At 32.7% G+C, this 15,567-nt stretch overlaps 1 protein-coding gene across 6 annotated transcripts in view; it reads left to right on the top strand.

The window, feature by feature from the left end:
- The first annotated feature begins 2,804 nt into the window (after positions 1 to 2,804).
- Positions 2,805 to 15,567, top strand: part of LOC101891137 (zinc finger CCCH domain-containing protein 18) — a 70,836-nt gene continuing 58,073 nt past the window's right edge. For 3 of the 6 annotated variants that reach the window (XM_059127262.1, XM_059127258.1, XM_059127257.1), the window contains exon 1: positions 2,806 to 3,035. The gene's annotated coding sequence lies outside the window, so the exon portion shown is untranslated. Of the gene's footprint in view, positions 3,036 to 3,139; positions 3,349 to 15,567 lie in introns of all 6 variants that reach the window. The other 3 variants (XM_059127259.1, XM_059127260.1, XM_059127261.1) reach the window with 3 other exon arrangements.

Raw genomic sequence — 15,567 nt, 5'->3', positions numbered from 1 at the left:
ATTGGCTTTATTACAGTCTTATATAATAGGACTTTGTATTATAATTTAATAGAAGAACGTATACCAACTAACCAGTCAAGATTGGCCTTTTTTAGTTCAATTTGCGTGGATGTGTTGCTTCCATGTAAATCTTCGGTCCAGGTGCATTCCGAGATATTTTATATACTTGAGTATTGAAGATTTTTATTGTGGGGCAAAGTTCGCGTCTTATAGGAACCTTGTGTATGCTAATGAAAACAGTATCATCAGCAAACGTTATGGTAAGAGTTTCATTGGTTGTGGGCATATCGGCGGTAAACATCACGTACTGTCAAAGGCTTGGGAAATGTCTATAAATAACGCGGAACAGTATTCCATTCTAATGTTTGAGACAATGCGGTGCACTGTGGTTCTTACGGAAGCCGAATTGGTGGTTGGGGATACTATTGCTAGATGTAATATGGGGAGTTAACTTTCTTAATAATGTTGTTTCGAACAACTTTGAGAGTATAGATAGAAGACTGACGCTTATATACAATTTGACCTCCGTTGGATATTTTCTTGAAGATAGTGCAACTGTTGTAGTTTGTATGTCAAAGTTATATTTTGACATGGGGTAATGTTGAGTTTTATTAGAAATTATTTCCGCGGTGCCACTGCAAGTTCTTCCCCTAGGGTGTTTAGTGTCGTATGTACTGTAACCCTTTATTCTAAACAGATTCTACAAATAAAATGAGTTTCAGATACCAGTAAGATTTGTATGTTGAGTGATCGAATTGAGTTGGCTTAAGCCGTTTGCGTTCCAAAAACAGATTCGAATTTTATCTATGTTTGTTTTAAAACTATTTGCATTAGCATATACTGATTTCTCATAATTTGTTGCATCATGCTTTGCATGCTTGTCATGAAAGAATTCATAGTGTCGATTAGATTCTATATTTGGATTTTTATGTTTGGGTGAGTCATTTCTCAAAGTATCAGAATATAAGTATTGCATATTATGTGGAGGGAAATTGTAATTGGGAGCGGTGGTTTCTTTCCTCTTATTTAGCTCAGGGAAATCAGCTGTTTTCATATTAAATTGTGGGTTTTCCCGTGCGCGGCATTTTGCCGCATTTTTTGTGGCTAAGGTAGATTTTTTTAAGTGGATATATACAGGACAACCTCTGGAGTTTGCAGTATGGTTTCCACCGCAATCGCTGCACTTTTTTACGTTTGGGTCAGTTTTGGGATGTGGACATTCGGATTATTTGTGGAGGTCGCCACAAGTAGAACTAGCCTTTCGCTTCGATACTAAGACATAACGGTCCTTACCTCAAGGAACTTTGTTTTGCTTGGTATTTTTTTTTTTCAAGAGTAGTCTCACCTGACAAATTGTTGTCATAAATAACTCTCGGCGATGCCGACTTAGAACGGCTTTGGGATTTGGCTGTAAGACACCAGATTTCGTGGCGTTTTGGCGAAGTTGAACTGAAATCTGTCGACGTCAACTTAAGGCATAGACAAATAAAGGTATAGACTAAAAAGTTTTCAAATTTACCCCTTCCGGCAGATGTCACTATTGTTGATCTTGGGCCAGTCAAGTCACTCAGGGCTAGTGAAGTCACTCGACTTCGAAAACATTTTATTCATTTTTCTGCTATTTAAGTTCTATATTTTTATATTTCACGACATAGTTGTATAATATCAATGTAAACAAAGTCACTGTTTCTTTTTTAATTGATAAATAATAATGAACCATAAAAATATTCAATATTTTGTATTTTGAGAGAATTGAGTGAGTCTACTGACCCTCTCTTACAGCATGAACGACATCTATTGAATCACTTTTTTCGAAAATAACAGATGAGACAACTTTTTAGCCTATACCTTAATTTGTCTATGCTTAAGGTATACGTTTTGCCCGTTCTCACTTACATTTCTCTCTTCCATGTGAGAGAGGGACATGCACTTGTTGTTGTTAACACTATAACAAACCTATTTGCGTACTTGTTATTTTCTCCTGCTTGGGTTGGAGAGTCAATTGTGAAAAAAAATTTTTGTGGAAAATATTTCCCTGTTTTGTTTCCAGTTTTCTGTGGAAATTCCAACTCGTGAACAAAAAGCGTACCTCGGATGAAAGAGTAAACATAATTTATATTCGTTTGAATGCATATACGCCGTTCAACATTATATCTTTCCGTCACAATTTTCTGACTTCCTAAAAACTTTTAAAATTTCATTAAATTTTTCTATTTTGAATTTTGAAGTGTCATAATTTATTTTTTTGATAAATGCCCTCATTTGTTATGGATGGCACACATTTCATCGTAGTTTTGAGAGTGATTTGAATGGAACAAAGGACGAAAATCTTTGTTCGCTCAGAAAATGCTGTGTTTGTGGGAATCAAGTAGATATTTCATAATTAATGGTAAAACAACGAATAGAGAGCGAATCGGGTGCCATGTGAACTTAGCATAATATATTTCAAATGAAACTTAGGCACATCATTTATTTTTTTCAAGATTTTTAGTTTATTTTTAAAATGAAGAGAAATATAAATAATTGAGAAACGTATTGTTTTTGTTGCATTTAGTCATTGAGAAAAAGTTATACATTCTTTTTGTATCATATACTTAAATAACTAGTAATTTTAAACTTTAATATTCAATTGTCATGCAAATTATGTTCAAGTGTAAAGGCCGGGTAAAAAACTACTGGAACACAGTGCTTGTAACATGACCGAAGATTTAATTCACAATTGTTAAATATATGAAGCAGTAGTTTGGGCTTGTGCATCTATAAAAGTAAAAACTTGGTTGCATTGTTTATGAGTGAGTATACTTGCTACTGTTTTATCAACTATGCAAGCAGCCTATTGACTTCGACAATTTTCGCCAACATTTTTTGTGGAGAAAACAGGCTTGCAACTTGGAAGAATCCCTAATACAAATTTTTTGGAATAGTATCATAACATTTAATGTAAAGCAGTTGAAGATCAACATTAATCTTCAAACTTCTGCATCGTTCATCTTTTTTAAGTCTGGTGCCATAATTGCTGTAGATCTGCGAAGAAGGTAAGGCACTGTCGCAAACTTGGCTATACATACTATATATGATACACATATATGTATGCAGATATTGAATAAAATTATTTTTTACTCCTTCCCAACTGCAAAAGAATGTTAAAAAAGTGTAATCAGACAGTTATATGTATATACCGTGTTTGTTCGATATGTGAAACACATTTAAAGACAGTACAGTGGTGCATAAGAAAAAAACAAAAAGTGCGGAAAAAGTGCAACATAAAAATGTCGCGATATAAAAACAGTATATACTCTGACAATCCGAAATGTGTACATATAGTACAAAATGAAATCTAAATCGAAGGTAAGATCAAACACAATCTATCCACAGAATATTTGTCAATAAATATGTGTAAAAAGATGATTTGCAACATCACATTTGTGTATACATATGTATCTGTGTACTTGTTTGAAATACATACAAATTCGGTTAACATTCTTGAACGCCGCAGCACACATATTCAGGTAGTGTGAGCATACAACCGCTTGACTTCACTAAACTCCAAAATGGTACAACCTGACTACCATAATTTCATTAGCAGACAAAGTAATGCCCCTTAAACCCATAACTAAAGATGTAACAAATTGGATGTAAAAGCGAATATCAATCAAGTTGAGAGTTTAAACACCATAGCAGTTTAGGAAATTCCAGAATTTATTGGAACTAACGACGCTAGAATAACTAGTTAAATAGCGGCTCTGTGATTTTTTGCCCTCATTTCAATAAATAACATGCACTAGCATATGCATTTTTTCAATGGTAGGTTTTTTTACCTTGATCCCGGAATTTCGGACCGAGGACCCGAAAGTCCGGGTTTAAGACCCGGATCCATTTACCCCATATAGACAATATAGGTATCGTTTGAAAGCTTATTAGCATGATTGAAAGAACCCCACCAAGTGACAAATTGTTGGATACGTTTTTTATAAGCTTACCAACGATACCTATATTGTATATTTCGGATAAGAGGTCTTGAATTCTGACTTTCGGGTCAAAAATCTGGGGTTCGGGCCCGCCCCAAGTAAAATATTTTTCCCGAAAGAGTGTAAAAATATTTACCACTGGAAAAATTTCAATAAAATTTAATAGTTTTTACTAAACTAGAGTTAAGCCTTTTCTCTTGAGGGACGGACCCGGATTCCCTGATATTTGACTCGTGTTAGATTCGGATTTGGACAATATGGTATGATGATTGGAAAGCAAATTAAAATACCTATCCAACAAGTGGGAGTTATACGGTTCGGGAGTTATATCAAATTTATTTTTAAAAAAAATAAGTCGAAAAAAACTCCATTACGGGATCTGCGAGATTTATGTTAAGCTATACTTTATGCTCACCTCATAGTCACTTTTGTATAGAAAAGAGATTTGAATATATATATATATGTGATAAAATTTGGGTAGTAGCATCCATTATTTTTGATAGCAGCAGCACCCTTACGAGGCATTGAATCTGATCCTTGGGTATGCTTTTCCAGGCACCCTAAATTCTTTGGAAAGTGTTGTGTTTATTTCTTTCCAAGTCTAGCTTGATCTTCCTGTCTATGATACTCTAAAGGTTTTCTATGGAGTTTAGGTCAGATGATTGTGCCGGCCATGACAAAACATCAATTTTTGACTCCCGCAATCAATCTTTCACAAGTTTTGATGCATGTTTGGGATCATTGTCATGCTGAAACGCCCAAATAAGCCGAATATTTTCTCAGCGGAAAGGAACAACGTGATGTTCAACACATCTTTGTAGACAAACCGATCCATAACTTCCTTTATTTCATGGATAGGCCCAAGTGCATAGAAATATATATATATATATATATATATATATATATATATATATATATATATATATATATATATATATATATATATATATATATATATATATATGTACATATATATATATACTAGCTGAGCCCGATGCGCTTCGCTGCCCCTTTTGATTTTATATGCATTCAAAATTTTATTTACGAATATATGTTGGTTGAAGAAAAAACAAATTTAAAAATTAAATTTGTTTTTTAACTAATTAGTTAAAAAAAATATATATTGCACTACTTTAATGCGTAAATAACCAAAACCATTAGAAAAGCAGTAACATGACATACACGAAGGGTTTGTCCTCCGGATTTATTTATTTCATTGCATTTCTATTGCAATTAGTGAATTCGAGATAGCAACATACTTCGCCGTAATAAGCGTATTTCAAATCAATTGTTGTTTTGTTTTTTAGTGTTAGCCTAAGGCGTTGTGGGTCAATGATTCTTATTAAAATCATATCCCAATCTGATCCGGTTTAAATATAATTTTAAAAAAATTACTTTTACACCAAATTCCGCCACACCTTTCATATTTCATTGAAATTGGTGCGTCAAACATGTGAAATCGGGCGATAACATATATATATGGGAGCTATATCCAAATCATAACTAATTTCCAATTAATTTGTCACATTTATTATTGTAACCAAATTCCGCCACACATTTTGAATTTCATTTGTATCGGTCATATATATCATGTTTGGTGCATAACATGTATGAAATCGGCCGAAATATATATGTTAGCTATACCCAAACCTCAACTTATTTCAATATAATTTGGCAATTTTTTTTGGTGCCAGATTTTGTCTCTCTCGCTTTGGGTGCATCAAATATGTGAAATCGGCTGAGTATATGTATGGGAGCTATAATCAAATCTGAGCCTATTTGCATATAATTTGTCAAATTTATTTTTGTACCACATTTAGCCACTCATGCCAAATTTCATTGGAATCGGAAATACGTATCGTGTTTTGTGCATCAAATATGTGAAATCGGCGGAAAATATATATGGGAGCTATATCCAAATCTAAACCGATTTTAATATAATTTCACTAATTTATTTTCTAATCAAAATCCCGTTACATATTCTAAATTTCTTTGGAATCGAACATACATATCGTGTATGGTGCATAAAATACATGAAATCGGTCGAAAATATATATGAGAGCTATATCCAAATCTGAACCGATTTTAATATAATTTGACATATGTATATTCGTTTTAATTTCCGATACACATTCCAAATTTCATTGAAATTAGAGATACATAGCGTGTTTGGTGCATCAAATACATGAAATCGGTCGAAAATATATATGGGAGCTATATCCAAATCTGAACCGATTTCAATTTAATTTGACAAATTCATTGTGGCTCCCAATTCCGTTACTTATTTTAAATTTCATTACAATTGGAAATACATATCGTGTTTGGTCCACCAAATATATGAAATCGGCCTAAAATGTATATGGGAGCTATATCCAAATCTGAACCGATTTCAATATAATTTGGGAAATCGATTTTTTTAGATAAAATCTATCACACGTTTCAAATTTCATTGAAATTGAGGAAACATAGCGTGGTTGGTGCATCAAATGCTTTAATCGGCCGAAAATATATATGGGAGCTATATCGAAATCTGAACCGATTTCAATATAATTTGACAAATTTCAAATCCCGTCACACATTCCAAATTTCATTGGAATCGAACATTCATATTGTGTTTGAGGCATCAAATGAACGAAATCGGTCGAAAATATATATGGGAGCTATATCCAAATCTGAACCGATTACAATATAATTTGGCAAACTTATTTTTGTTCCAAATTCCGTTACGTATTCCAAATTTGGAGACTGTATCTTCAACCAATCAATAGATATGTGCATATAAAATCTAAATTTTTGGGAGGTACCTCCGATTCTTCTGCTATATTTCCAGTTCCAAGTGGAAAATCAAAAATGTATATAGCCTATGGAAATTTTGGAAAATCTATATATATCTATATATATATATATATATATATATATATATATATATATATATATATATATATATATATATATATATATATATATAAAATTTCTCGGAAATTACAAGGAGAATGAATGCTCTGTAAATTTTAAGAAAAATAGATTTTTTTTTAGTTTTAAATTAGGCACTTGACTCACTTTTTAAAAACTTAAAACAAAAAACCATAATTCATTTTTATATAAAAATAATGTATGGTAAAGTCAATTAACCCGATTTTGGCGTGGACAAAACAAAAGCAACTCTATTATACTTTTATATGATCGCTGGAATTTCGTTGCTTTTGCTGTTATATTTATAATTAATTTATATATTTTTTACATTTATATATTTTTGCTTCCTTCAACAACACATGATTTCCGATATTAGAAATCTTTGTCAATTACATTATGGCATGTTTTTGTTACAATTTCTACCGAATGAACTGTAATTTGACATTTAATGTTTTGAGTATTGTGAAATCAGTACCGGCATTAACTGTTTAAGAGCACGTTGAGCTTTTAAATGTTTTGATGCTTCGAAAAGTATTTTTTAATCAAAACTGAAAATGTTGGTATGGCAACCATATAACGGCATGTAAAGAAATGTGCAAAATTTCTCTTTTTTTCAATAAGAATTTTCATTTCCAAAAGGCATTCTGAAACTATTCTACACAAAATTCCATATCCACAAAATTCAATTCCATTAACAATTAATTTCAGTTTTGCAATTTTTGTAGGGACTTTTCTAAGAATTTTCTTACTTTCCAGTGCACAGTGGTCGCCGCCATTGGCCAAAATTCAAAAAATTAAAATCAGATATTCATTGTGAAATGTGTACACCTGAACTCTTAAGGGGTTAAGCTTTTTAGAAAACATTACCTCGACTTCATTCTAACGGCCCTCTTCGAGAATCGCATCAAAAAAGAGAAAATGTAGTCATTCGTTTTTTTTTCAGTGGGATAAGTGCAAAAGTGGAGTGAAAATAGGACTGTATTACAAAATTAAATACATTTTAAAACGACAAATCTTGGCATTATTATTGAAAAGCAAGGTATTGACTTATTTTTAGTGCAGTAATTTGTGTGTTTAGTAGTTGTGTATAATATAGGAGATGTGAGTGATCTGAGTTACCTTTAAGATTAATTTTGAAAATAAAATTGGATTTCATTTCAGTTTTAATTGTTTTCCCCCCTGAATCCTCCAATGTGATTTTTCTCACGCCAATAGTAATGGTCCTACGATTCTAAAAGTGCTAATTTAACTTTCAGATTTTGTCAGATGTGTATGTTATGTCCAATATACTGAAGTGACTTCGCTGCAATTTTGTCAGTTCTATTGTGCTAGTGACATAGAATATGTTTTTGTTGTTTGGGATTGATAAGGATGTAACTGAGGGGTGTTCAATAATTTTGCAAGCATTGTCTTCTGATTGATGTCGAAAAATTTAAAGCCTTTGCACTGGAAACTGCTAAAGAGTTAACAAATATATATCCATGGCACTATCTTCCACCCACAGTTCATAAAATTTTAATACATGCACCCGACTTAAGAAATTTGTTATTGTATAGATTAGATAATTATAGGAGAAGGCCGTGGATTCTAGAAACAAAGATATAAAAAAGTTTCGACTAAATCATACCCGAAAAAAGTCTCGTGTTTCAACAAGCACAGATCTTATTAACCGTCTTCTTTTGAGCTCTGTCCCTTTTATAACGGGACAGCGAACGTTACCAAACAATAACCAGTAAAGAAAGTCTTAAAGTTGGGCGGGCCGACTTCATGATACCCTACACCACTGCATATTTAGTAGAGCCTCACATAACAAATAAAGGTTTTAATGGGCAATTTGTGAGAATTAAATCATACCAACTATGATTATAGTAATAATAAAAAGTCCAAAAGAACTAATATATGGGAGGAATATCCTCCTCTGAATCGATTTCTACTAAATTTGTCGAGACATTTGCGCCTTTTCAATTCGGGCTTGTATTATCCATTTGGTGCAGAATTATCTTGAAATCGGATAGATATATATGAGAGCTATATCTAAATCTGAACCGATCTCGATAAAATTTGACAAAGGTATTTCTGGTTTCCAGACTCAATTTTGCCGTAAGTACCAAATTTCATTCCATTTGGGCTAATATTACACTTTTGGTGCACAATAAAAGGCAAATCAGACGAAGATATATATGGGAGCCATATCCAAATATTAACCGATCTCGATAAAATTTAGCAAGGGTATTTCTGAGTTATATTTGATATATTTCCCCAAATATCGTTGTTACAGTGTTCATATTACGGCTGCGGAGGACAAAAATAACAAATCGGATGAACATACTTATTTCAGGTCCAATCTGGTCGTACGTGTATTCCATACTATTTGGGCTGATACAAGTTTGGTGCACAATATAAGGCAAATTGGATGAAAATATAATGGGAGCTATACCGATTATCTACAATTTCAATCGGGCCTTGGGTCAAACAAATTATTTGTGCAAAATTTACATATTCTTACATATTCGTTACATATTCTAAATTTCTTTGGAATCGAACATACATATCGTGTATGGTGCATAAAATACATGAAATCGGTCGAAAATATATATGAGAGCTATATCCAAATCTGAACCGATTTTAATATAATTTGACATATGTATATTCGTTTTAATTTCCGATACACATTCCAAATTTCATTGAAATTAGAGATACATAGCGTGTTTGGTGCATCAAATACATGAAATCGGTCGAAAATATATATGGGAGCTATATCCAAATCTGAACCGATTTCAATTTAATTTGACAAATTCATTGTGGCTCCCAATTCCGTTACTTATTTTAAATTTCATTACAATTGGAAATACATATCGTGTTTGGTCCACCAAATATATGAAATCGGCCTAAAATGTATATGGGAGCTATATCCAAATCTGAACCGATTTCAATATAATTTGGGAAATCGATTTTTTTAGATAAAATCTATCACACGTTTCAAATTTCATTGAAATTGAGGAAACATAGCGTGGTTGGTGCATCAAATGCTTTAATCGGCCGAAAATATATATGGGAGCTATATCGAAATCTGAACCGATTTCAATATAATTTGACAAATTTCAAATCCCGTCACACATTCCAAATTTCATTGGAATCGAACATTCATATTGTGTTTGAGGCATCAAATGAACGAAATCGGTCGAAAATATATATGGGAGCTATATCCAAATCTGAACCGATTACAATATAATTTGGCAAACTTATTTTTGTTCCAAATTCCGTTACGTATTCCAAATTTGGAGACTGTATCTTCAACCAATCAATAGATATGTGCATATAAAATCTAAATTTTTGGGAGGTACCTCCGATTCTTCTGCTATATTTCCAGTTCCAAGTGGAAAATCAAAAATGTATATAGCCTATGGAAATTTTGGAAAATCTATATATATATATATATATATATATATATATATATATATATATATATATATATATATATATATAAAATTTCTCGGAAATTACAAGGAGAATGAATGCTCTGTAAATTTTAAGAAAAATAGATTTTTTTTTAGTTTTAAATTAGGCACTTGACTCACTTTTTAAAAACTTAAAACAAAAAACCATAATTCATTTTTATATAAAAATAATGTATGGTAAAGTCAATTAACCCGATTTTGGCGTGGACAAAACAAAAGCAACTCTATTATACTTTTATATGATCGCTGGAATTTCGTTGCTTTTGCTGTTATATTTATAATTAATTTATATATTTTTTACATTTATATATTTTTGCTTCCTTCAACAACACATGATTTCCGATATTAGAAATCTTTGTCAATTACATTATGGCATGTTTTTGTTACAATTTCTACCGAATGAACTGTAATTTGACATTTAATGTTTTGAGTATTGTGAAATCAGTACCGGCATTAACTGTTTAAGAGCACGTTGAGCTTTTAAATGTTTTGATGCTTCGAAAAGTATTTTTTAATCAAAACTGAAAATGTTGGTATGGCAACCATATAACGGCATGTAAAGAAATGTGCAAAATTTCTCTTTTTTTCAATAAGAATTTTCATTTCCAAAAGGCATTCTGAAACTATTCTACACAAAATTCCATATCCACAAAATTCAATTCCATTAACAATTAATTTCAGTTTTGCAATTTTTGTAGGGACTTTTCTAAGAATTTTCTTACTTTCCAGTGCACAGTGGTCGCCGCCATTGGCCAAAATTCAAAAAATTAAAATCAGATATTCATTGTGAAATGTGTACACCTGAACTCTTAAGGGGTTAAGCTTTTTAGAAAACATTACCTCGACTTCATTCTAACGGCCCTCTTCGAGAATCGCATCAAAAAAGAGAAAATGTAGTCATTCGTTTTTTTTTCAGTGGGATAAGTGCAAAAGTGGAGTGAAAATAGGACTGTATTACAAAATTAAATACATTTTAAAACGACAAATCTTGGCATTATTATTGAAAAGCAAGGTATTGACTTATTTTTAGTGCAGTAATTTGTGTGTTTAGTAGTTGTGTATAATATAGGAGATGTGAGTGATCTGAGTTACCTTTAAGATTAATTTTGAAAATAAAATTGGATTTCATTTCAGTTTTAATTGTTTTCCCCCCTGAATCCTCCAATGTGATTTTTCTCACGCCAATAGTAATGGTCCTACGATTCTAAAAGTGCTAATTTAACTTTCAGATTTTGTCAGATGTGTATGTTATGTCCAATATACTGAAGTGACTTCGCTGCAATTTTGTCAGTTCTATTGTGCTAGTGACATAGAATATGTTTTTGTTGTTTGGGATTGATAAGGATGTAACTGAGGGGTGTTCAATAATTTTGCAAGCATTGTCTTCTGATTGATGTCGAAAAATTTAAAGCCTTTGCACTGGAAACTGCTAAAGAGTTAACAAATATATATCCATGGCACTATCTTCCACCCACAGTTCATAAAATTTTAATACATGCACCCGACTTAAGAAATTTGTTATTGTATAGATTAGATAATTATAGGAGAAGGCCGTGGATTCTAGAAACAAAGATATAAAAAAGTTTCGACTAAATCATACCCAAAAAAAGTCTCGTGTTTCAACAAGCACAGATCTTATTAACCGTCTTCTTTTGAGCTCTGTCCCTTTTATAACGGGACAGCGAACGTTACCAAACAATAACCAGTAAAGAAAGTCTTAAAGTTGGGCGGGCCGACTTCATGATACCCTACACCACTGCATATTTAGTAGAGCCTCACATAACAAATAAAGGTTTTAATGGGCAATTTGTGAGAATTAAATCATACCAACTATGATTATAGTAATAATAAAAAGTCCAAAAGAACTAATATATGGGAGGAATATCCTCCTCTGAATCGATTTCTACTAAATTTGTCGAGACATTTGCGCCTTTTCAATTCGGGCTTGTATTATCCATTTGGTGCAGAATTATCTTGAAATCGGATAGATATATATGAGAGCTATATCTAAATCTGAACCGATCTCGATAAAATTTGACAAAGGTATTTCTGGTTTCCAGACTCAATTTTGCCGTAAGTACCAAATTTCATTCCATTTGGGCTAATATTACACTTTTGGTGCACAATAAAAGGCAAATCAGACGAAGATATATATGGGAGCCATATCCAAATATTAACCGATCTCGATAAAATTTAGCAAGGGTATTTCTGAGTTATATTTGATATATTTCCCCAAATATCGTTGTTACAGTGTTCATATTACGGCTGCGGAGGACAAAAATAACAAATCGGATGAACATACTTATTTCAGGTCCAATCTGGTCGTACGTGTATTCCATACTATTTGGGCTGATACAAGTTTGGTGCACAATATAAGGCAAATTGGATGAAAATATAATGGGAGCTATACCGATTATCTACAATTTCAATCGGGCCTTGGGTCAAACAAATTATTTGTGCAAAATTTAACTTTGATTTAATTTTATATTGAATTGTTATTTTATTTTGTTTACAAAAAAATCAAATTTGGAGTTTATTTATATAAAAAAATACTTATATTTTTGGAGGTATCTTTACAGGGGACCCGCTGGTAGAGGCGGGCCGTTCCAAATAATTTTCAGTAAGATAATTTTTTAACTCCTTAGAACGTAAAATGTCAAATCACATTACAATATGAATTGGGTAAATAACCCTTATTCGGGAGGTACGTTGTAAGGGGACCATGGCAAAACATGCATCGACCATATCCATTTTGTCAAATTTTTTATTTTTATCCCATCAAGGTACCACAAGTATTTTGATGATTTTAGCGACATTGTTTACCGGAATCGTTTCAAATTTGGTATTTGATGTTCGTTACGGATATTACATCCTAAGTCAAAAAATGAGCCATGTAGGTCCGCGTCTTCATATAGCCCCCATATAACAATACCCCCCGATATTCGGTATTTTGATGATTTTAGCGACATTATTCACGGGAATTGTTTCAAATTTGGTATTTGAAGTTCGTAATAGATACTGCAGCATAAAACAAAAAATGGGCCATGTAGGTCCACGTCTTCGTATAGCCCTCATATAACAATACCCCCCGATATTCGGTATTTTGATGATTTTAGCGACATTATTTAACGGAATCGTTCCAAATTTGGTATTTGAAGTTCGTAATAGATACTGCAGCATAAAACAGAAGATGGGCCATGTAGGTCCACGTCTTCGTATAGCCCCCATATACCGTACCCCCCGATATTCGGTATTTTAATGATTTTAGCGACATTATTTACCGGGATTGTTTCAAATTTCGCATGTGAAGTTCGTATTGGATACTTCAGCCCATGCCAGAAAATTGTCTGTGCAGGTTCACGTCTTCGTATAGCCCCCATATAACGGTACCCCACATATTCGGTATTTTGATGATTATAAACAGATTTTTCTTCAAGTTTCGCATTTAAATATTGTAATAACTTATGACAAAAGTTGCCTATGCAGGTCCACGTCGTCGTATAAGCATTCGGTATTTGTAAAATTTTAGCAGAATTTTTAACGGATTTTATTTCATTATTTTTTTTTTTTTTTGGAAATTGCCAAATTTGTACCAAATGGTAGAGGGTATTAAAAGTTCGGCCCGGCCGAACTTACTGCTTTTTTACTTGTTTTTAATTTTTTTTTTTACATAAAGATCTAAAAACGTGTGTGTGGGCAGCTCCTCTGACCCACACAGCCGTATCAATATGAATCTTTGGTTATGGTACCTTGATGGGATAAAAATAAAAAATGTGACAAAATGGATATGGTCGATGCATGTTTTGCCATGGTCCCCTTACAACGTACCTAATTCTGCACCAACTGGATAATACAAGCCCGAATTGAATTGTCTCGACAAATTTAGTAGAAATCGATTCAGAGGAGGATATTCCTCCCATATATTAGTATATATATATATATATATATATATATATATATATATATATATATATATATACAGCTTTTTAATTCCGAAGATATTGACTTTAAGGTCGAACAAAAACACACACACATATATATATATATATATATATATATATAAATCTGATAGTGCAACCGAAAGTGTTGCAAGTGAAAACTACACATTGTCAGTGTAACGAAAAGGTCGAAGTTTTGTGTGAAAAATATTGAATTGATTGTAAAATCAAAAAAAAAAAATATTGTTTATTAAATACCATTGATGTGTTTCCTTATTCTTTCATATAATTATTAAAAATATTCGATCTCTTGTGTTTTACTCTAATTAAATCACTCACTTTGCATTGAAGAATCGAACCGATCATACATATCATAAATGATCGTCCAGTTAAATTAGTTCGTAAATAAATCAGTCATGTGAGCTGTTTAATTACAAAAACACAGAGCTTGGATCTATTTATGTTTACTCACAACTTTTTCGTGTCGCTTGAGCAACTCGATAAACATGTTAGATCTGACCTGCTGATTGAGTTTGATTGATCTGGTTCGCACCTTATTTAATTTTTTAGGTTTTTTTTTTTAAATCGCTCAAATATGTTGTGCTAAGGAAGTATTCCCTTTTTCTTTTCGATATCACGTTTATGTTTCGCCATTCTTGTGTTGAGTGCTCTTTTTGTAGATATACAGGGTGAGATAAAAAACTGCAACCAACTTCAGACTGCTGTCATTTCTAAACCACTCGTCCGACAGTTGTTAAAATTATTCTAGTGACAGCTCATTATATTGTTTACAAGGGTACAAAAGCATTTTGGTGAGAATTTTCCGGAGAAAAAATTTATTCGTGATGAAATTCAAGCGTGAAAGTGTGATTTCTTTATATTTGGCTGGAAAACTACAAGTGGCTATCATTAGGGCACTCCAGCATTTAAATGTGAATAAATCTTTTGTGTCTCGTTCCATCGCTCGTTACCGTGATACTGGTAGCGTAGCCCGACGTCAAGGATGTGGACGGAATAAAACAGCAACATCAGCTAAATGGTGCGAAAAGTAAAGAAGCGACTTGAACGAAACCCGCGTCGCAGTGGCCGAAAATGGATCGTGAACAGAACATATCGTATCAATCGACCGTGGCATCAGAATAAATGCCGAATATTATCGCGAAAATATTCTGGAGGGTGTATTAAAGCCTTTGGCACGCAAACATTTTGGCCACAAACCTTGGACATTCCAATAGGACTCAGCACGCGCCTCCCAAGAATGGTTACAAAATGAGGTTCCTCGCTTTATTT

This window comes from Musca domestica, unplaced genomic scaffold, assembly GCF_030504385.1.
Source record: "Musca domestica strain aabys unplaced genomic scaffold, Musca_domestica.polishedcontigs.V.1.1 43, whole genome shotgun sequence".
Classification (NCBI taxonomy): domain Eukaryota; kingdom Metazoa; phylum Arthropoda; class Insecta; order Diptera; family Muscidae; genus Musca; species Musca domestica.
This window is presented reverse-complemented; position numbering and strand designations above follow the sequence as displayed.